General features: G+C 44.4%; 2 long non-coding RNA genes across 2 annotated transcripts; both read left to right on the plus strand.

The window, feature by feature from the left end:
• The first annotated feature begins 4,418 nt into the window (after nt 1-4,418).
• On the plus strand, nt 4,419-5,429 carry LOC123352964. The gene is made up of 3 exons (XR_006574339.1): nt 4,419-4,559; nt 4,891-5,038; nt 5,218-5,429. It is a non-coding gene; the product is annotated as an uncharacterized LOC123352964 (long non-coding RNA).
• A 38-nt stretch (nt 5,430-5,467) lies between these two features.
• LOC123353268 lies at nt 5,468-7,700 on the plus strand. The gene is made up of 3 exons (XR_006574445.1): nt 5,468-5,526; nt 6,346-6,510; nt 6,932-7,700. It is a non-coding gene; the product is annotated as an uncharacterized LOC123353268 (long non-coding RNA).
• The last annotated feature ends 16,415 nt before the right edge of the window (nt 7,701-24,115 follow it).

Here is a 24,115-nt window from a genome sequence, read left to right on the forward strand (position 1 = left end):
AACAAAAACCTCAAACATTTTTTTAAAATACATCTCATTTTGCAGAATAAAAATCAAACTGCTTTTAAAATCCATTTTATACCACATTTTGCACAGGAAAAAACCCTGTTGGTTTGAAACAACCCAAGTACTTTTAAAACCGTACACCTATGCCTTGCCCAGACCCCTCTCACACACAAATTAGCAGCTTTAGAAACACACTAAACCAAGTTTGCCTCCATATACTTTTCAATAACCCCCACCCCCCCATGCATTTAAAAGTCAGTTGCAAAAAAGTTCCCTTTCACTAAGGGATCAAGTGTTGCAGGCACATGCTTGTCCCGTTCCCCCATGTGTGTTTGGGCCTTCAGGTTAAAGAACAAGCAAAAATGTTAGTTACTATTACCACCAAATCCCTATACAAACTGTGCAATACTTAAAGATTTTTAAAACAGTATTAAGCACAACTATAGTTAAAATGGTTTTTACCTTGGCCTGGTGGTGAACTGCAGCTTAACGTTCTGGGTCCATGCTAAGCAGATCACGCTGCAATGAAGATAGGCACCATGATTTTCCTAAGACAGCCTGGGCAAAGAGTGGCATTATACAATGTATAGTTTCAGAGTTCAAGCCAGCCAGCCCTACCTCTGTCTGCCGTCCAGCAGCCTTCCAAGAAAGTTTCTGTTGAAAAGGACAGTCTCTAACAGACCTGAGGTTTTTATACCATCTTAGCCCATTGTTCAAACAGACTTCAGCATAGTAGCTAGCAGGTTAATTTAATCCCCACGGCTCTGAACTAATAGATCCTTAAGGACTTTAGGCACCCCTCCCGCAGCACCCCCTGTGGTGATCTGGGGTGGGGGAACCAAGCTGTCTGCACAACAGGGCTTTTTTTTTCTTTTTTCCTTTTTTCTGTAAGTTAAAATAAATGTTTCTGCGGGGCCTTCTTAGAGTATTGAACAGTCCCCATTTCCAAGCGGGGGGCCCTTTGGAGATATCAATGAATGTCTTGGGGCTTGGGTTGTTTTTTTTAAAACACGTTTCTTTCAGGCTTAAAGTTTGGGGTGGGGGTGTTTTCTAGAAAGAATGACCCAGAGCATTCGACCAACTCCAGGGCCATATTTAATCTGTCCAATAGTGTTCCACCAACTCCTGGGGTCATATTGAAACTGTCTAATTGAGTTCTGCCAACTCCAGCAGTTATATTGAAACTGTCCAATAGCATCTGCGAATTCCTGAGGTTTTATTTCATTTCATATTAATCAGAACTCACCATCCACCCCCACCCACCCCCATCAAATTTAACCCTATGGCAACAAGGGTAAGTAATCGCAGTCACCCTGGCTATTCAGTGAGGGGGGGGGGGTTAAACCCACTCAGTTCAACAGGATAAGTCAACTGTATTGTACTCAAACACAGGTCTGATCAGCCTGCTTGTTTTACTGTAAGCACATTTCTTAGGATTTTCCCCCCACCCACAACATACATTTCAGCTTTTTGCTGTAAATGGGTCACTTTTACACTCAAAACCCACAAGCGCTAGCTTCTCACAAACAATTGATTTTTTATTTAAAAGACATACAGCTCCTTGAAACCAAGCCAAGATGCTTCATTAACACTTTTAGCTCATTTAAGGGCCAAAGGCCTTTGAACAGAAACACAGATAGTCACAAAGCCCTTTTCAATAGGGTTTATTTTAAAATTTACAGCGACCAAGTTTTCTATCGCATGTTTGTCCCCTCACCATTCTCTAGCTGAATCCTTTTAGATTCCTTACAAATAGTCTTTTCCTTAAGCAGGAATCTGTAACTTTTTATGCAGACTAGACGGCCAATATCACGCCGTGTCGTGGATAAATGACCCCACGTTGTGTTTGGATCAGAATCACACGAGGCCCCTTTATTACGAGCATGCCGGGGGCGGGGACCAGCAAACTGGCTTACCCCTGAATAGAGATTTTTCAACAGGTTTTATAGCAAAACCCCCACAATTTGTGGGTCCTTGTTCACATGATTGCCATAACTGGAGAAATGCTGTGCAAGTGAGTGAGTGGAGACCCTGACTGTGTTTTAAAGAAAATGAACCAGAAGGTGCCTCCAATTTTTCCACTCCAGCTGTAAGCAGGTTATTTTCTTTAAAACACAGTCAGGGGCTCCACTCAACTGCACAGCATTGAACAAGGTCCCCCCTTGCACTAAATGTTCTTGGCTTAGGCACAGACATTGCACAGCAGAACCTCTGGCAATCACGGTGTTTAATCAGCTTTCCAAACCCAGCTCAGCACATAGGCCCCAGAGCTTGTGGTTTATATCCACTGAAGTCCAAGACACTCAGTCGTGGGGCTGTTGGCCTGGCGCATCTATGACACGGCCCTCGCAATCTTCACAAAGCTTTTCCCTCAGGCAGTGCTTAAGGGCAGCATAAACAGCAACGCATACAATAGTCTGCGTGACTTTTTTACGCTCACGACGTGGCACTGGCTCAGTTAGTTCTATGCCAAGCCTCCTCCGAAACCCCTCATGGCCATCATCCTCAGAGTCCTCTTCAACAATTTGTATCGGCATTGAGCAAAACCGAGGTGGGCCCAGTTATCTTCCCTGCTTCATGCAACGCTGTCCAGGGCTTCCAGGCCATCTAGAAAGGCATTGTCGAGCTGTTGAGAGATTTTCAGAACAGAAACAGTGTAAGCGCCACAGTGTTTGTTTTTAGATTTACACAACTCCTGGTTCCTTACCCGTTAAGAAGCGATTGCTTCTTAATCATTCATTTACCTGTGTGACGTCTTTACCATTCACCTTGTCCACCGGTGACTCCCCCCAGCCTCAATCGCATTCCACCTCTAAGTGGGTGGACAAAGAGAGGTCACCATGTTCATTGGGGTGTCTCACAAGCAGTTGGGTTTGGGGTTCTGGTTCCGGTTTATCCATCAATGGCTGGGCCGAAGGGCTCCCCTCGGTCACTCCCTCCTCCTCCTCCTCGGCACTGTCGCTGATGTAGCGCTTTCTCCGCGGATAGTCAAAGACCCTTGGGATGAAGACAGTCTGAAGTTCTCACGGGGATGGTGAAGGAGTCCAGGTTTCCTCTCAGCAGCCTTCCCACGATTTCTAAACCATGTGTCCTTGGTAAGAGATGGCCTCATCTGTCCGGCGCTGGGACTTAAGGGGTAATGGTGCTGCACTCTGATTGGCAGAGGGCCTTGGGAGGAGTTCTTAGTGGGGTCATATGGCCCACTTCCGGACGGGTCACCCTGCCCTGGAATTCTCCCTGATTGGTCAAAATCTCCTCTTAGGGCAGTCCTATCGGGTCAAACCCATCCTAATTGGTAGATGGCGGTCGGAGGAGTTCTTAGAGGGGTCACACGACCCACTTCTGGATGGGTCACCCCACCTCAGAACTCACCCTGACTGGTCAAATCTCCTCTCAGGGTGGTCCTTCTGGGATGAAACCCATCCTGATTGGTAGAGAGTGGTGGGAGGAGTTCTTAGAGGGGTCACATGACACACCTTGCTTCCAGTCATGTGGCCACCTTGACCCTGGAGTTAAACCCCCCCATGGGGCGGGACTTCCGGTGACAGGTGGGAGAGACTAAGGGGTCAACGGGTAGGGCTTGGGAGGGTCAAGGGGAGGGGTTAGGGTTTGATTGATGGTGGCGTTCCTGATAAATACCAAGATTACATGGATAACGTGGAAAGAAATGTGGACTCGTTACCTCTGCACCGGGACTATGACTGCCCTATTGACCTACCACCTTGGTTGAAAGCTGCTTTTCCCTGTATTTATGCATTGTTGGGACCAGAATTAGTGGATCTCCCTGCGTGCAGTCATGAAAACCGGTCCTAAGAGCAGGCCCTTTTGGGGAAGAAGAAATGTGGGACTCTGCTACGCCTCTCTTTAGACAATCAGCTCCTGAACAAAGTGATCATTTGAAACCATGACCCTCTGCTGCGAATCCCACAATTGTTGGCTCACAGGAAATCTGCAAAGGGTTTCATCAAACTTCATCTGCAAGGATTTCCAATCTAACCCTCGTTTGGGCAAGAGACAAATTGAAGACAGATTTCAAAACAGACGATGGACATTTTAACGGACTGATATGCTAGTTGAGCTAACTAAGGGTCCCCTGACCTTGAAACACTTCATCAGTGATGTATTTGGGGACAGTGTCATCTATTCGGGTGAAATACGTCTCTTTTTGGAGAACCCAGAGCAGCACACGCAGCACATCCGAACCTGGAGAGGTTTCGGCAGCATGGTCTCAACACAGAATTGGAAAAGCGGAACCTCCAGCCAACTCTCCACAGAGTTTTGGGGGTACATCCTCTCCCCAGAAGATGTTACCATTGATGCAAATAAGGTGGAAGCCATTCATAAATGGGGCGAAGTTGGAAGTCCTCAAGAAGTGCAGCGCTTCCTAGACTTCACTCATCCTGTGAAATCGAGACGTGCTGGCTCTCAGTGATGCTTAGACGGAAAACCACGCACCCCACACAGAGGTTGGAACCACCCACTGCCCAGTTGTCCTGAGGAGCCATGATGTCTCCAGGAGCTGGGTAAAGGGCACAGGGATCAGCCTCTCAAAGGTAGGGGAGGGTCGTGTGAGGAGAGGGTCTAAGAGAGGAGGATTGTGGGCTAGGCTCTGTATTTGGGCTTGGCAGGGATCGAGAGAAGGGAGAGGGCTGTTAGAGGGCAATGAGAGGTGGGAGGGGGGTCGGAGATGGGGGCAAGGCCTGAAAAGTTCAGCTGCTTTAGATCAACTGTGCCAGAGAATCACTGGTTGAAGTGACTGAAAGCTCTGAGCTGGGGCTGGCCAAAATCCTCCTCCTCAGATGGGAACATCCCAAAAGTCTGTAGAAGCTCAGCCTCTGAGGTGAATGTTGTGGCCCTAACCTCTCTCTGCTCTATACCTCACAGGATTCCAGCCGGCTGTTCTAATCCAGGAGGAAAACTGTGCCACCGAAGTCTCCCAGCACCTGTGCAGTGAAGTGCCACTTAACCCCGCTGTGATGCACAGACCTTGCCCTGGCTGGCTGCACAGGGTTGAATTTCACCCCGTCAGAGCGTAAGGAAATAATTGTCTGAAAGCCTTTTTCTTTTTGGATGTCTGTCTAGTGGGAAAGAACCATGGGGGTTTTTAGCCTGTTTTGCCCCCATGCCTGGTGCTTCAATGATGCAGAGACGTGCTGATGCATTGGTTGATTTCCCCACCTTTTAATCTACTCTCTTCTTTTCTTTTAACAGGTATTCTAAGGGTCCCCTGTGCATCATATGGGCATTCTTGAGTGTGCAGATTGCATCAGACCTGCACCTGAATAATTAATAGTGACTGAAATATGCAGACACTAAAGTTCTGCAGCCAAATTCTCAGAAACCTTCCTCTTCAATGTAAGATCAGGATTTTGGTTTAAATTTATTTTTATTTTAAAAAAATTGCTAAGCAGATGCTACACTGTAAGAAGAGGAAAGAGAATCAAAAACTGAAAGATTGTTACTAAAACCAATGAACAACTGCAGAGAGTGGAGACCCGGCAAAGCAAACAAATGAATACTGTGAGTAAATAACCTGAAAGCAAATGGGGAAGAAAACCTCATCTGGGTAATTGTGGCTCTTGCGACAAAAATTGGGTTCCTGGTATGTAGCCTGGCTGAGATCATCCCTTTTCCCTGGGATTCCAATGTCATTCTCTGTGTGGTGTCCTTATTTTATTCCTAGGAAAAAGATCCCCAAAGGAGATGTAAGGATAAAAGGTAATAATTGGAGATATACCAATCTCCTAGAACTGGAAGGGACCTTGAAAGGTCATTGAGTCCAGCCCCCTGCCTTCACTAGCAGGACCAATTTTTTTGCCCCAGATCCCTAAGTGGCCTTCTCAAGGATTGAACTCACAACCCTGGGTTTAACAGACCAATGCTCAAACCACTGAGCTATCCCTCCCCCCGGAACTCTAATGTCTGCCAGAAACTTCAGCCACCTTCACAGGTAGAAGTCACTGGCTTTCCTACTATGCCACTAGTGCTCTTTCTGCTCTCCAGGTCTGCTCCCTTCAGCAGGACAGAGACACCCCTTAACTCCCCGAGTCCTGATTTCCTGTCATTCAAGGGGCTGAGGGTTTGCATTGCCCCCACCCCCACCATCAGAGACTTTTCCTATGGGAATCTCCCCAGAGCAGGGGAGAAATCTGTTCTTCCGTTAGAACCAGTCTGCTCAGTAAATCCACCCACACTGACCTCATCTCAGATGCTTTGTTTATCTGAGATTAGTGGTATCTTTGGAAAACCCTTAGCCTGTCGAGGTGTGAGGTGGAGCAGGGAATACAGGAGCACCAGCAGATTCCCCTGAAGAACACCACCCTGTCTTTCTCTGGTCAGGCTAGGGCTCACCGTCCATTGTGGAGGTGAAGACCAGATGACAGCTGCTGGATTGACCTTGATGTGCCATGTCCTTGTGTGGATGAAGGACCTACATCACAGGGATGGCCAGCAGCAGATGTAACACATGTGTCCAGGAATGGGCTAAATAACCTACATTGAGAGGTAAGTAAAATCGTGGCCACATGTAGACATCACAGGAATTGGTGGGGATTGACCCAGGGTCCTTCAGCACAAGCCCCTCTCACTCACTGTCAACAAATCCAGCTCCACTCACTAGACCACACCCCATTCCAGAGCCCCAGATCCCAGGAGCCCTGATTCTCAGACCCAGGCCTCACATCACAAGGCCAAACCTCCTCCCATTCTGTGCCCTGTAGAAGGGACCATTGGCAAAAACCTCCTCTACATTCCCCCTGTCAGAGACTGCGGCCACGGGTGACAAGTGAATAAGCTGAGATCTCCCCTGTGGGAATCCGAGGGGCTGCACATTTGGGGTTTCACAGGGATGGCCTCTGGCAGCCATTGACAGAGTGTTCCTGGGAGGAGATTTTCCATCTCTAACAAAGGGTTTCTGTTCCCCCAGATCTCAGCCGCTCAGCAGAATGCGGGAGAGCCGAGTGCTGATGGGCTAGAGGGTCCCAGGAGTCGTTGTGCAGCAGGGGCAGTGTCTGCAGTCACCGTGGGCCACACCCTGCGCTCCAGACAACCCAGGCTGGTTCCCTGGATTGCAAAGGGGACTTTAGCTTGTGGAATTGGTGCTGGTGCCTGTGTCCACAACTGGGATGTTTTCATGAGGCTACTCCATGGTCCATGAAGCGCCATGCAAGCAAGGGGAGAATGGACATTAGAGAGCGAGGCCGGTGCCTTTGCAGGGCTGCTGCAGTCGATCATCCACAGCCAGAAGAGAGACGATGGGAAACTCGCTTCAATGGCTGGCCACAGCCACAGCAGCTGTCTCATAAAGCTCTGCTCATGCTCCAGCCAACAGAGGCAGGACGAAGAGCCACACTGGGAGAGCCTGATTTGCAATTAGCAAGACGCGGTTTTTTCAGTGGATTATGCTGCCCTGACCGTCTATTTCCTGCAATGTGCACATCCAGCCTCCCTGGCTGACCTCAGTGGGAGCTAGGTTCTCCATGCCCATAGGACAGGGCTGGCCTTACCATGAGGCGAACTGAGGCGGCTGCCACAGGTGCCAGACTGTGGACGGGCACCACTAGGATCCAGAGTGTAGAAAAATTGTCTGGTGCTGGTGCATATGTTTTCTCGCTGCTCGAGATGCACAGAGATGGTGGAGGGCTGTGCTGGAGGAAGGGGGCCCAAGAGACATAACAGGCAGGCAGGAGAAAAGGGGAGAGGGAATAACAGAAAGCAACAGGAGCTTCAGGGAGAGAGAGGAGGAGGAGGAGCCTCTTATGTACCTCTTGAGCACCCCCAGGAGCCTGGACTGATTAACACCAGCTTCTCAGGGAGCTTCCTATTTCCTGAAGTAGTAGGAGCCAGTTAGGCCCTTAAGAGGCTGATATCTTCCCTCACTCAGGCCCTGCTACCAGCCTGCTTCTTTGTCCCCTTCAACTGAGTGTTGAGAGCCGCTATAGCTGGCACAGAACAGCAGTCATGAGTGAAAGAAGAAAACGCCCCTCTGGGGCAGCATTCAGAAAAAGAAAGCAATCAAAAGAAGCTTTTCTGTCTAAGCAGGAAGGAGCTCTCCTGAGATACAGAGACACACATGTTCACGGTGAGCCTTCCATCCCCAATGAGGATGTGAGTGGTGAAGAGATGCCTGATCTTCCAGTTAGTCAGAGTGCAGGCGACCTGGCAGCTACCACAGCATCCATATCTCCATCCCAAATGGATGTAAACCATGCACATGCCTGAAGAAAAGTGTAGATCAGAGAAGAGTGTGGTGGAGGCACAAGAAACAGCTGCTGATGAGTTTAGTTCCTTAAGTCTAGATGATCCAGGACTGTGGACCCACCTGAGCAGTAGCCTGAGGGACTTCCTTGTACTGCATGGGCCACAGCAAGTGAAAAACTTCATGTTCCCCAAAGACAATGAAAATAGAAGCTTCCATCCAACACATTCCTGGTGTGAAATCCCCAATGGTGACAAAGTGGAGAGGTCATGGCTTAGGTACTCAAAAACCCAGAATACTGCATACTGTTTTTGTTGCAAACTCCTCCAGTCTAATGTTCCAGCCACATTGCGTTCTACAGGAACAAAGGACTGGAAAAATCTGGCTAGAAATGTGGCATGCCATGAGAAGGCAGCAAATCACCAGAGAGCATCTCATAGGCGGAAAGAGCTTGAGATGAGCCTAAGGGTAAAGTCCACCATAGATGATCAGCATCAAGAGAAGATTGCATCAGAGTCTCTTTACTGGCAAAATGTTCTGAAAAGGCTCATTGCCATTGTGAGAATGCTGCTACCCAAAACCCAGCACTGTGTGGCACTTCAGATCAGCTACATATGCCAAACAATGGAAACTTCCTTAAAATTGTGGGGCTGATGGCTGAGTTTGATGCCATAGTTGTCATTATGGAGGATAATGCTATGACAGGAACTGTTCTTGGGAGAACAGTAGCAGAGGGAAATGGAATCACCAGAAACATACATAACTTCAAATTTCTGTGTGGCTTAGTGTTGTGGCATGACATACTGTTTGAAATAAATGTTGTAAGCAAGAGACTCCAAGGTGTTGACCTTGATATATCTGGCGCAATGGAACAACTGGACAAAGCAAAGTCAGACCTACAGTCTGACCGGTCAGATGAGGGATTTCAAACCGTTCTGAAGAGTGCACAGAAGTTGGCAGAGGAACTTCACACTGAAGCTATTTTCCCACCCATTCAAGAATACAAAAGTCACCGAAGAAGAAGACATTTTGATTACGAGGCAGGGGATAATCCCATAAGAGACTCCAAACTGAAAGCCCTTTCAAGTTACATTTCAGCAGGATCTACTCCAAAGGCTGTTCTGGAATATATGTGCACAAATAAGATGACCAGCCTCTTTCCAAATGCTTTTGTTGCTCTGCACATACTTCTATCACTTCCTGTAACAGTTGCCACTGGAGAACGCAGCTTCTCCAAGCTGAAGTTAATAAAAACACGTCTACACTCCACAATGACACAGGTCAGCCTTGCATCCATCTCAATAGAGCATGAGCTGGCCCAGACGGTGGACATGCAGGAAGCAGAAGCAGTTCAAATCTTTGCAACCAAGAAGGCACGGAAAACACCGCTTTGATTATTCAAACAGATAAAAATGCCAGTGTTTACCATGCAGACAAGAAAAGTTACGTTTGCTGTTCAGGCATTTGAAAGTTGTGTTACTTAAAATTTTGGAACAAGGCATTTTAAGTTATTAGTTTCTCCTTTATTGGGGGAGGTAGCAGAGCAGTACCATGAGAGGAGTAGAACAGGAAGAAGGCAGAATTGAGACCTTTCAAAGTTTTGGCCCGAACGAGGGGGTATGGGGGTGTCATTTGAGCTCCCTGCCTCAGGTGCCAAAATGTTGTGGGCCGGCTCAGCCACGGGATCAGTGCTCAGAGTGTTCTCGCAGCAGCTTAGCCTGCAAAAGTGGAATATGAGCGATGCAATGGTCCAAATAGTTAAAAACTCGTCCTCCCTGTTTGTCTCTGCGGTTTTTGTGTTTGCAATTAAAGGAAGCCAGATATCTAGCTACTTGAGAGCCCCCTTGTTCCAGTCAGAGTGAAAATCAGCGCTCACGTGCACACAAAACATTATAGGGAAAAGATGGATTTTTAACCTAAAGCCACACTCAGTTCAGAAGATACCAAGAGGAACTGCCCTCTTTCAAAACAGCTTGTGTCTTCTATTCTCAAGGATGGCTCTCTGGGCTGACATGGACCACCAGCTTCTGTGAGGGCAGCTTGACTTTACTGCTTTGGAAATAATGGCAGATGGTGGTGTTCCTATTGAAAGAGGACCTCTTTGCTTAAAGGCAGCTTTAGCCTCATTCCTGTCAACAAAGATGAGAGCTGGTGGCCATTTTGAAAGGTTGCAATTCTCTGAAGAAGAACAATTCACCATTAAAACTTTTGGAAAATGTGCCCCTTGCCTATGGACTTTTTACACACATACACATAAATTCTTATGCATCAACCGTTTTAGAAGAAAATTTCAGCTTTTTCTCAAAAAAAATAAAGCTTGAACTCTGGACATTTTTATTTCTCTTCTCTGGACTTTTTCAATTCTAATCTATCTTTTTTTCTTTTTTTTTTAGATAGGGCAACCAGAACTGCACAAAGTATTCAGGGACTGAGGATACAATATATTTATATATAGGCAATATGATATTTTCTTTCTTATTATTTATCCCTTCCCTAATGGTTCCTAACATGAAGTTAGCTTTTTGAACTACCACTTCACATAGTTTTCAGAGAACCATCCACAATGACTCCCAAGATCTCTTTCTTGAGTGGTAACAGCTAATTTAGATCCATCATTTTGTATGTATAGTTAGGATTATGTTTTCTAATGTGCGTTACTTTGCATTATCAACACTGAATTTCATCTGTCATTCCCTTGGCTGATCGCCCACTTTCGTGAGATCCCTCTGTAACTCTTTGCAGTCAGGTTTGGACTTAACTATCTTGAGTAGTTTTGTATCATCCGCAAGCTTTGAACCCTCACTGTTTACCCCTTTTCCCAGATAGTTTATGAATAGTTTAATGCAGTTCTTTATGGAACCCCGTTGTTTACCTCTTTCCATTGTGAAAGCTGGCCATTTATTCCTACCCTTTGTTTCCTGTCTTTTAACCAGTTAGTGCTCCATGACAGAACCTTCTCTCTTACCCCATGACTGCTTAATTCGCTTAAGAGCCTTAGGTGCTGGGCTTGGTCAAAGGTTTTCAGAAAGTCCAGGTACACTATATCCATTGGATCACCCTAGCCTACATGTTTGTTGACCCCCTCCAAGAATCCTAATAGACTGATGAGGCATTATTGCCCGTTTAAAAACCATGTTGACTCTTCCCTAACAAATCATGGTCATCTGTGTATCTGATAATTCTGTTCTTTACTATAGTTTCAACCAATTTGCCTGGTAATGAAATTAAGCTTACTGTTGTAATTGCCAGGATCATCTCTATGTCGTTTTTTGAAATCAGGGTTATATTAATTTTCCTGCAGTCATCTGATACAGAGGCTCATTTCGGTGATAGGTTACATACCACAGTTAGTAGTTGCGCAAATTTCATATTTGAGTTCCTTCAGAACTCGTGCTTGAATAACATCTGGTCCTGCAGTAAAGACTGATGCAAAAAAATCCATTGAGATTCTTCCCAATGGCCTTATCTTCCTTGAGTGCTCCTTTAGCACCTCAATTGTCCAGTGGCCCCACTGGTTGTTTAACAGGCTTCCTGCTGCTGAGGTACTTAAAAACAACTTTCTGTTTATGTGTCTTTTTTGCTAATTGCTCTTCAAATGCTTTTATGGACTGCCTGATTCTATTTTTACACTTGGACTTTCTCTTAAGCTTGGTTTTCCTCCGCTAGCCTCAGGACTTGCTCATGCAATACTCCAGGTGCCTATGAAATGCTACCTCACTTTGAAAAGGCTGCCCCGGGTCACTGTAAACACTTCCTGGGTTGCATCACTCCGTAGGAAGGTAAAATCTCCACGGAGTCTGAACTAAGGTGGAGTTGCTATAGGAGCTCACAAGGAGGCACAGGGGGTGCTGGAGCTCCACCACCCAGTCCCAGAGCAACTGAGGCTGCATGTCCTGCCCTTGGGAAAAGTGGTGACCCTTTAGACAGAGTACTAACGAAAACAAGCTTGCAGGTACAGTGATTTAGAAATAAATTACTATGTGAATTGTTTCAAAGACTATGACACTATCAATAGTGTTTTGTTAATACATCTTGCTCTGAAGGGGACATTTTCAGTTCAGTAAAATAGCAGGGAAAAAGACCTAAAAAGTTCTTTAAAAAAACTACCCACTGCCCGAGATCCACCCAAGACTTAGTTCTTTGGTCATTTCCATTGAGATAGGGAGGACCTGGGTTGGGTTATTTAGGGAGAAATAAATGGTTTGACACTGTTACATTTTTAAAGGACATATTTTTAAAATTAATTTTAACTCAGAAATTAATTAACAGATTCACTAGCAAATTCTCAGAAAATTCATTCTTTAGTTAGGGTGTAGTGCTGTAAATACGAGGAGGACGTGGCTTAAATATCTCCAGAGTCAACAACTGGACACAGACAGATTAATAGGGGAGTACAAGGAAACAAGGAATTAATATGGTCAGCATGAAAGCTCATGCACACCACAGTGAATCTCTGCTTAAGTGGAAGCAAACTCAGCCTTATCTGTGGCACTACCTCCATGCTATCCAGTACATACATTGCACTTTGAGCCACATGGAAATTTGTTTCAGTGTTGCAGAAAAGTTAGTTTGTCATTTAGTTCTGCTTTACTGGTTAGAAATATATTGATAATTTTCATCTCAGTTGCATATATGTCTATATTTTGCACCAAATCCTGATCTTACTAAAGACAAGTGGCAAAACTTCAGTTGACTTCAAACTACCTGAACTCTAATAATGCATATGCAGAAGGGGAAAGAGTTAAGATTTCACCTGTACGTTTAACTTTGCTGTTTCCTAACTCTTGTGTAACACTGGTAAAACTGTTTGTCATCTATGTAGCCCCTTCTTTGTTTAGGACCAGAATGTGGTATATTGCTACCCAGGTCGAGTCCAACTTCCTCTGATGTTTCATGGGGAAAACAAAGGAAACCAAACCCCAAATATTTGGGCAGGACATTTTCAGTGTGTGGTGAAATTTGGAACTAAAACCCTACAGATTTTAATAACATTTTTTCCAAACCCAAAATATTTACGTAGAGAGGAGAGATGCTGTTGTTTTGTTTTTCTGAAAACTGTGATGTTCCTGGGGGGGAACCTCCATGATGTTTCCCACAAAATTAAAATTTAATTATTAAAATTAAATTAATTATAATTTAAAATTTCTAACCAGCTCTAATGCTGCTCCATGACTCATCAATGTATATGAATGGTGCAATCTGAGGATTAAGTTACTTCCCAACAAGAGAGACTGTCTCAGAATCTTGTCCATCATGAATAATTTCTGCATTGTTTGCTTCCTATTATTTTAGCTTTCCGTCCTGCTAGCTACATTTCACTTTATTGGTTAGTCAAATAAGATAAAATAGGGTTACATTAAAAAGAAAATGTTTCTATCTCAGGAAAATAAAGTGGTTTACTCCATTATTTAGCTCAGCTTGGTTCAAATATAACCCTACCCGCTGATGAAAGCTAGCATTTACCGAAAGGCTTCAAAGGGTTTACATTAGTAAAAGGATGGATTTTTAAGTTGAAGTGTTTATTGCTAGTTTATAAAGCCAATACAGATTCCCTGGAGTTTTCAGATCTCTTGATGACAGAATCGCACAATTAAGTAACTAAGACTCATGTTGCAGACAGCCATTTTGGGTACAGAATAACTGCCCTCAGATATATTGTTCTGTTGGGAGTGGGGGTGCGAGAAGAGATTTTTACTCATGCCCACTATTTCTATTCCTGTTTTCTTGCACAGGGATAATGGATCTTCCACATTTGGGTGGAAGAAGGTCCAAAATAAAGCTCCAATTTCTGATTCTATTCTATATAGACTTACATCACCATAATATCTGAGCATCTTCCTGCTGTGTATTAAGTGACATGATTATTTGTTCTCACTTCTTCTCCCCATTATTCCTGGGGGAATTCTGCACCATTGCACAATGCGCAATTCACGTCACATTAATATTCTGTGCAGAATTTCCTTCACCTCCCCCAGATTTGGTAATGCAGAGCTGCTTGCTGCCACTAGGCAGCAAGTATTATCAGTAAGTATTATCTGAGCTGAAAAATCTGTAGTTTCTTTAACAGATTAAATGTTGCTTTCCCTCTGTCTTGATAACTAGTAATTGGCTGAATGATCCACCTGAGACCAATTCTACTGTTACTGTAAGCTAATGATACAGTTATCACACTACTGAAAAAAATGACCTTTTTAAAAAAAATCGTGATTGTTTGGTCTGCTCTATCCTCTCAATGACTGAAATGTTTGGTGTCCTGTTTTGTGTACAGATATGAAAGGGGTGAGACAAAAGAGCGGGGGAGGGAAACCTGCTTTGTGTCAACAATTGTACAAGAACGGTTGAGAGCTGCTCACTGAGACCTTCCATGATGAGGAAATCACTAGGAAACAAAACAAGCTTCCACATCCCCGGTGTACAACTAAGGCACCTTTATAGTAGTAAAATTGCATCCACCCTAGAGATTGTACTGGTCCAAACATTTTGGTAAAAATTTGTCTCCTAACCAAAATAGTTATAGCAGTAATAAAATTGTGTGTTGATCAGGCCTCAACTGAAAATCAGCATGTAGTTTTACCGTGCTGTTGTGTGTAGAAGGCAGTGTGTTTGAACAGTTCGCTGATCAAATAAAATTCAGAACAAAACCAAACTTGAAATTTCCCACAAAATTCTGAGTTTCAACCAGCCCTAGCTGCAACCAGAAAACAGGTGTCTTCACCAGGGGCAGCTCTAGGAATTCTGCCGCCCCAAGCAGGGCGGCACGCTCTGGTGGTCGCCGGTCCCGTGGCTCCGGGGGACTTCTTGCAGACGTGCCTGCGGAGGGTCCGCTGGTCCCGCGGCTCTGGTGGACCTCCAGCAGGCATGCCTGCGGGAGGTTCACCAAAGCCGCGGGACCAGCGGACCCTCCGCAGGCACGCCTGCGGGTGGTCCACCAGAGCCGCCTGCCGCCCTCCCGGCAAAATGCCGCCCCAAGAGCGCTTGGCGTGCTGGGGTCTGGAGCCGGCCCTGGTCTTCACCACCAAACTATGCTGCAGCACTTTAAAATAACAAAGAACAATTGTTTTCGCTAGAACTCTTCACCACAATTTGCTGCATGTGGATAAAACTAAAATTATCATTTAAAAAAATCAGTAGTACATAGGATCTTAAAAATATTTCAGAAGCTTCTTCCTATCAGTATAATTGGATTTTAACAAAAAAAAAGGTGCATTCAATAATTGGTGGTGTGTCTCAGTGTCGCTATTAACAACTGCTTGGCAGGTCTCCAAAAACAATCCTAACCCGACCTACCATGCCGCGCACATCTTGCAAGACATAACTAGTGCAATCTTCCACATAACCAGTGCAATGTCATGCAGAGAGTGTAGAGGTTTTTTTGTTTTTTTCTGGGTGAGGGAAGATTCCACAATAGTGAGTAGCTTAGCAGATGGTGCATTGAGGTGCCAGCTAAAAGCTTGTGAGTTCTAATCCCAGCTGTTTCTTGGCTCCTCTTGATATTTCTCTGCCTTTTTCATCCCTTATTAACATAGGCCTCAAAACCCTGCCTTAGGGGAGGTATAACTATCACCTACCCATTTTACAGCCAAGATAACAGAGCGATTGGCAAGTTCACATCAACAGAGCCGAGGATAGAACCCAGGCCTCTAATAGCATGGATCTAAGCCTCATTCATTTTGCCAACCTGCCTATAAGGTGAAAAAAGCCAAAATATCAATACATTCAGACAGCGTGGCTCTTTGTTCCTGTCTAGTAGATTAGAGGTGGGCAAACGTTTTGGCCGGAGGGTCATATCGGGGTTCCAAACCTGTATGGCGGGCCGGATAGGGAAGGCTGTACCTCCTCAAACAGCCTGGCCCCTGCCCCCTCCCACTTCCCGCCCCCCTCAGAACCCCTGACCCATCAAACACCCCCCCACTCCTTGTCCCCTGACCACCCCATCTCTAACCACCCCCCTGGGACTCCACCCCCTATCCAACCCCCCCTGCTCCCTGTCTCCTGACTGCCCTGACCCCTATCAACATCCCCGCCCCCTGACAGCCCCCAAGCCTATCCAACCCTCCCTGTTCCCAGTTCCCTGACTGCCCCCCCCAACCTCCACCCCATCTAACTGCCCCATTCTCCCTGTCCCCTGACTGCCCCCCGGGACCCCCTACCCCTTATCTAACCCCCCTACCCCCTTACCATGCCACTCAGCGCAGCAGGAGCCTGCAACCACACCACTGCGCTGCCCAGCAGGAGTGGCAGGCCAGAGCGCTTGCAGGGCGCTGAGGCTGCGGGGGATGGAGGACAGCGAGGGAGGGGCTGAGGTCTAGCGTCCCGGCCAGGAGCTCAGGGGCCGGGCAGGATGGTCCCGCAGGCCGGATGTGGCCCACGGGCCGTAGTTTGCCCACCTCTGGACTAGATCATAGAGCGAGCAGTTCACAGATCTCTAATAGCCTCTGTACTCATGGGAGTGGTCCTTTAAATCAAGTGACAGATGCTCATGTGTTGAGGTTGAGAGCCCAGGACCACTCCCTGCAGATCAGCGCTGGCCAAATCAGGCAGGAAACAGATCTGACCCTGATCTCTCACATTTCAGGTCAGTGTCCTAACTACCCAGTTACAGAATCAGTCTTGTTCTCTCTGGCCCAATGAATACTTAAGGATTTGCACAAAGTGGAATAGCTCCAACAGAGAGAAAAACACTAACCATAGGGTTATTAGCCATTCTGCGATGAGATATCTCTCTTCCTCTCCCCAGAGGTATTAAGGAATGTTTGTTGAACATTTTCTAACCAGTTCTACTGAAGACAACCCAAGCAGAAGGGTTGTTGCAATGGCTCTGCTGTCTCTAACCAGCTGAGTGTAGACTCCTCCCAGAGAAAGGAAGAGAACCCAGTCTAACAATCCTGAAACCCAACAGCCTAGTGCTAGGGATTCCCCGCTAATAGGATGTTGGTGGCCCCAGAATGAATTGAGATTGGTCAGTTCCAGATCCCACTTCACAAACTCACCACCATGTGATGCACTAACTAGTAAATGATCACGTTTAGTCTAATAGGCAGAAGTTAGTAAGCAGGAGTCATGTGCACCAGCTGCCCAACCATTGTCAAGTGTTTTGCAGGATTCACAGCAGAGGTGAGTTTTAAGGCGGGATCTGAAGAAGGCTATTGCAGAGGAGTAATGGAGTTATGACCTGGCTCCCTATTGACCCGAGTCGAGTTAAACATGGTTGAACTGACTCTTTTCAAAGCATTATATAGTGCTGACCCCAGCTGAGAGCGAGAGAGAGAGAGCTCCAGTCCCTCCATGACAGTGACTTGGCCTGGTGGCTTTATTCCACAAGAAAAAGCAATCTGTTGACAAGGAAGGAAAGGCTCGTCTGTGCAGGAGACTAAGTTGTCACAGCTGTGGGGCCACAATGGTGGAACTCACTGCCCAATGTAGAATCATAGAATCATAGACTTTAAGGTCAGAAGGGACCATTATGATTGTCTAGTCTGACCTCCTACACAACGCAGGCCACAGAATCTCACCCACCCAGTCCTGTAACAAACCCCTGACCTATGTCTGAACTATTCAAGTCCTCAAATCGTGGTGTAAAGACTTAAAGGTGCAGAGAATCCTCCAGCAAATGACCCGTGACCGATGCTCCAGAGGAAGGCAAAAAAACCCCAGGGTCTCTGCCAATCTGCCCTGGATGAAAATTCCTTCCCGACCCCAAATATGGTGATCAACGAAACCCTGAGCATGTGGGCAAGACTCACCAGCCAGCACCCAGGAAAGAATTCTCTGTCGTAACTCAGATCCCAACCCATCTAACATCCCATCACAGGCCATTGGGCATATTTACTGCTAATAGTCAAAAATCAATTAATTGCCAAAATTAGGCTATCCCATCATTACCATCCCCTCCATAAATTTATCAAGCTTAGTCTTGAAGCCAGATATGTCTTTTGCCCCCACTACTCCCCTTGAAAGGCTGTTCCAGAACTTCACTCCACTGATGGTTAGAAACCTTCGTCTAATTTCAAGTCTAAACTTCCTGATGGCCAGTTTATATCCATTTGTTCTTGAGTCCATATTGGTACTGAGCTTAAATAATTCTTCTCCCTCCCTGGTATTTATCCCTCTGATATATTTATAGAGAGCAATCATATCTCCTCACAACCTTCTTTTGGTTAGGCTAAACAAGCCAAGCTCTTTGAGTCTCCTTTCATAAGACAGGTTTTCCATTCCTCAGATCATCCTAGTAGCCCTTCTCTGTACCTGTTCCAGTTTGAATTCATCCTTCTTAAACATGGGAGACCGGAATTGCACACAATATTCCAGATGAGGTCTCACCAGTGCCTTGTATAACGGTACTAACACCTCCTTATCTCTACTGGAAATACCTTGCCTGATGCATCCCAAGACCCAAGTTTTTTTTCACGGCCATATCACATTGGTGGTTCATAGTCATCCTGTGATCAACCACTACTCCAAGGTCCTTCTCCTCCTCTGTTACTTCCAAGTGACGTGTCCCCAGTTTAAAACAAAAATTCTTGTTATTAATCCCTAAATGCACTTTTCACTATTAAATTTCATCCTATTACTATTACTCCAGTTTACAAGGTCATCTACATCTCTGTATTGGCAATACCTCCCAGCTTTGTGCCATCCACAAACTTTATTAGCACATTCCTGCTTTTTGTGCCAAGGTCAGTAATAAAAAGATTAAGTAAGATTGGTCCCAAAACTGATCCCTGAGGAACTCCACTAGTAACCTCCTTCCAGCCTGACAGTTCATCTTTCAGTATGACCCGTTGTAGTCTCCCTTTTAACCAGTTCCTTATCCACCTTTCAGTTTTCATATTGATCCCCATCTTTTCCAATTTAGCTAATAATTCCCCATGTGGTACCATATCAAATGCCTTACTGAAATTGAGGTAAATTAGATCCACTCCATTTCCTTTGTCTAAAAAATCTGTAAAAGCAACAAAGAATCCTGTGGCACCTTATAGACTAACAGACGTTTTGCAGCATGAGCTTTCGTGGGTGAATACGAATATTCACCCACGAAAGCTCATGCTGCAAAACGTCTGTTAGTCTATAAGGTGCCACAGGATTCTTTGTTGCTTTTACAGATCCAGACTAACACGGCTACCCCTCTGATACTCTAAAAAATCTGTTACCTTCTCAAAGAAGGAGATCAGGTTGGTTTGGCACGATCTACCTTTTGTAAAACCATGTTGTATTTTGTCCCAATTACCATTGACCTCAATGACCTTAACAACTTTCTCTTTCAAAAATTTTTCCAAGACCTTACATAGTACAGATGTCAAACTAACAGGCCTGTAGTTACCTGTATCACTTTTTTTTCCCTTTCTTAAAAATAGGAACTATGTTAGCAATTCTCCACTCATATGGTACAATCCCTGAGTTTACAGATTCATTAAAATTTTTGCTAATGGGCTTGCAATTTCATGTGCCAGATCCTTTAATATTATTGGATGAAGATCATCTGGGCCCCCTGATTTTGTCCCATTAAGCTGTTCGAGTTTGGCTTCTACCTCGGATGTGGTAATAGCTACCTCCATATCCTCATTCCCATTTGTTATCCTACCATTATCCCTAAGCTCCTCATTAGCCTCATTAAAGACTGAGGCAAAGTATTTGTTTAGATGTTGGGCCATGCCTAGATTATCCTTAACCTCCATCCATCCTCTGTGTTTAGTGGTCCCACTTCTTCTTTCTTTGTTTTCTTCTTATTTATATGGCTATAGAACCTTTTACTATTGGTTTTAATTCCCTTTGCAAGGTCCAACTCTACATGGCTTTTGGCCTTTCTCATTTTATCCCTACATGTTCTAACCTCAATAAGGTAGCTTTCCTTGCTGATCCCTCCCATTCTTGTAGGCTGTTTTTTCTTAATCACCTCTCTGAGATGCTGGCTCATCCAGCTTGGTCTATAACTCCTGCCTATGAATTTTTGCCCCTTTCTTGAGATGTAGGCTTCTGATAATTTCTGCAACTTTGACTTGAAGTAATTCCAGGCCTCCTCCACCTTTAGATCCACAAGTTCTTCAGTCCAATCCACTTCTCTAACTAATTTCCTTAGTTTTTTAAAGTTAGCCCTTTTGAAATAAAAAACCCTAGTCACAGATCTATTTTTGTTTATCCTTCCATTTAGTTTGAACTGAATTAGCTCATGATCGCTCGAACCAAGGTTGTTCCCTAAAACCATTTCTTCTATGAGGTCCTCACTACTCACCAAAAACAAATCTAAAATGGCATCCCCTCTTGTTTGTTCTTCAACTACTTGGTGAAGGAATCCATCAGCTATTGCATCCAGGAAAATCTGAGCCTATTATTATCACTAGCACTTGTCCTCCAATCTATATCTGGGAAGTTAAAGTCTCCCATGATCACACAATTTCCATTAGTATTTACTTCATTAAAAACATTAAAGAGATCTCTATCCAGATAGATGTAGTAAGAATGAACCGCCTGCCCCCCCCACACACACTGCCTCAAAACTAAATACAAACCCTACGTCTCTGACTGAGTTTTCCCACGAGAACCAGCTCTCACCAGCACCGTCACGTTACGCATGTTCTTTAAAAATAATCCCAGTGATAACCTTGGTGATAACCTTTCCTGATGGAGCGGAGATGTATTGTGGAAGGCACTGGGACACCACGGTGTTGGATTACCTTATAATAATCTGAGTCTTCAGCATAAATTTGACTGTCAAAGCCACATTTTGAATGAAATTGCCCAGTGTCAAGGTGTAGGTGGAGAAAAGGAGAGGCCAAGGATGGAGCCCTGTGGGGTGCCAATGAAAGATGGAGGGGGGTGAGAGGATGCAGCACATGAAATGCTGACGAGAGAGGTAGGAGGAGAAGCAGGAGAGAACAGACTCCTGAAAGTTGAGGGAAGAAGAGGTTTCAAGAGGAGGAGAGTAGGCAAAGGTGTTAAAGGCAGTGGAGAGGTTGACGAGAGGGAGGACCGAGTACCTGAACTCTGGCTAGGGTGAGGTTAATAAAAACAGCCAGACTGGACAGGGTGACAAAAGACAGAGATTTGGCCTGCTCTCCTTTTACCCACCATCTGCCTCAGCAATACCATCAACCATCCCATCCTATCTTCTGATCTACCTTGTTCCTAATACCCTTCCATTCCTCATGGTTTTGCCCCTCAAACTCTGGTCCATTTCCTTGGCAATTTATGTGTGATTTATTTGCCCCCATGATAAAAAACCCTTCCCGTGACCCCACTTGTCTCTCCAAGTATCACCCTGTCTCCCCGAGTCCTCTACAACTGCTGTTTAAGAAAGACCTGATTATTAGAGCTGGGCAGATAATAATGAAAAATTCACTCAATGAATGTTGCCTTTTTCACAAATTATCCAAACAATTTTATTTTTTTTAAATATTATTTTTTCTAAATTATTCATTTTGATTGGACACACAGGTCATAGATATTTTGGTTCTGTGAATCGATGAACATAAATATGAGAACCAGATTTCTTGTATGAATGCTCAGGATTATAAATACAAATTTTGCTTTCACAGGAATATTCTGTAACAGTGACTTAAACGCGTTACTTCAACAACATTCCTGTCTGCAAATTCCCTTTGCTAGACTATTTGGAAAGTGCAAAATAAAACACAGTGGAAATAAATTCACTTTAAAATTCTTGAATTTTAGTTGTTTAATTATTCATCCAGCACTATTTCTTATACAGATGCTGCTTTTTAAAATTAACGTACCATTTTACACATTCTGCTGTCAGGAAACAATCAGCTCCATTTCTGGTTCCTCCTAGGGATGTAATGTCACTAAGCATAACCCTAACTATACACTATTGAGTAACAGTTGTCATAGTTACAATTTTAAGCAAATACCTTATATTTGGTTTTTAGCTTTGTGGGCAAATTAAAGACAACATTCCTAGTTAAATAAACAGGATAATTTCTACTGTATCTCCAGAAATGATACTGCAGTTACTGCCTGACACACAAGCATAAAACCTCTGGAGACATTCCCATTTGTGTGAGTAGTTAGAACTGGTTTGAATATTCAGAGAATCAGAGTACCACAAGTTCATAAAATGAATGGATTAATCTTAGTCGCATGTTTTCTATTTGACTCCGTATACTTAAAATGCATATCAAAGTACTAGATGTAGTTTTGAATTGGGGGACTTACAACTAACTAACTGAAGAATAATCTATATGCACCGTATCACACTGTCCAAGAGGCTATTTCAATGTTCAGGAAATAGAATTAAAATCTGTCTTCAGAGAGCAATATAGAACATTTCTATTTTCTCCTTTTTAAGGAAGCAACGTCAGGGTAAGCCACAGCATTCGTCTATTTACCTGCTCTGTCAAGCACTGAAGGATCCAAACTGTAAATTAAAGAAACTAGAGTAAGTAACTATTCTTTCTTTTTAAAATCCCCTTATTACTGCTGCTATCCCAGAAATTCTACAACAGTGCAACTCTTCACCATGGTTGGTACAGTGACCACATAGAATTGTGTAACTTCTGAGGATTGTGTTTAAATTTGCAGTTAATACATGTGGGGTTGGCTTAGTCAGCCTAGTGCTGCAATGACAGTTAACCCAATTACCTTACCCACAGATGAGCCTGAGAGACAGGGGTAAGTAGTGTGGCCAGGGGAAATTTTTGAGATCAGGAAAGACTCAGGAAGTAGGAGAGAGAAGCTAAGGTATTTTAAATCCTAGATATTTCTAAGGTGCCTGTCACTAGAGCTGGGTGAAATTTATATGGTGAATAGTTGATTTGGCAAATAAAGCAGTTTCGGGTCAACTGAAACTGTTCACAAATTCAGGTCATATCTGATGAATGGTTTTGACTGAATAAAAATGGGGGGAAAGTTTCCAAAAAAGTCAAAATATTTAGTTTAGACATTTTTGAACCAAAATTTCAAAGTTTGTGTCAAAATGATGTTTTGTTAGGAAAAATTAGCTCAGTTTAATTTAAAAAAAATAGAGTTAAACAAAAACAAAACCTGAAAACTAATAATTTTGTTTAGGGTAGCACAAAACATTTCATTAGAGTCCAAACTAATTTTTTCCTTTGTTTTCATTTAATCGGGAAAAATTGACTTTACTGTTTCAAGTGAACCCAGATAAAATATTTATTTCATATTATTGAGCTCAGGCACTGAACCAAATAATAAACTATTCGTCCAGTCCTACCTGTCACCAGGGTATCTAAGCCCTGAACATATCTATTTATTTAACATTTTTGTACCATATTGGATTTCATTTCTCCCTGACTCACAGGTATGGTTTTTTGGGAGGGGATTGATTTCTTTCTTTCTCTCTCTCTCTGCTCCACCCCTCAACTCTCTTCCTTCTTCTTTCTCTCTCCTCTTACTACACCATCTCCATCTCATGCTAGTTGGTCTAGTTATTCCTTAGTCCTGCCTTGAGTCCAGGGGACTGGACTAAATGACCTATTGAGATCCCTTCCAGTCCTACACTCCATGATTCTGTGCTGATCCTGGAGTTGTTCCTGGGAAAGTCTTTAGCAAAGAGATGATCTTGCATTTTGCTTTGACCATGGCCAGGCCAGGACTCAGTCTGATCCCCTCTGACAAGGAGTTCTACTGCAGGGCTCTAGCTGTTGAGAATTCTCTGCCCCAATGCCCAAGAGTCTGAGCCTGGGCTCCTCTAGTTGGATTGTCCCTGTGAGCACAGCTCTTCTGCAGGGTGCTGGTGGATGAGCGGTTTGAGACTATGTCTGTGCTAGAGAACTTTGACCTTACCAGCAGCAGCACATCTTCCTAACACACCTGTAACACTGCACAGCCACGTACTTACAGCGATGCACAAGAGATCACATCACCTTTGAATTTTAATAGAATGCAATGACATATTGTCACCTACCATGTCTCTCTCTCCACTGATTCAGCACAAGC

The sequence above is a fragment of the Mauremys mutica genome, chromosome 19 (genome assembly GCF_020497125.1).
Source record: "Mauremys mutica isolate MM-2020 ecotype Southern chromosome 19, ASM2049712v1, whole genome shotgun sequence".
Taxonomy (NCBI): domain Eukaryota; kingdom Metazoa; phylum Chordata; order Testudines; family Geoemydidae; genus Mauremys; species Mauremys mutica.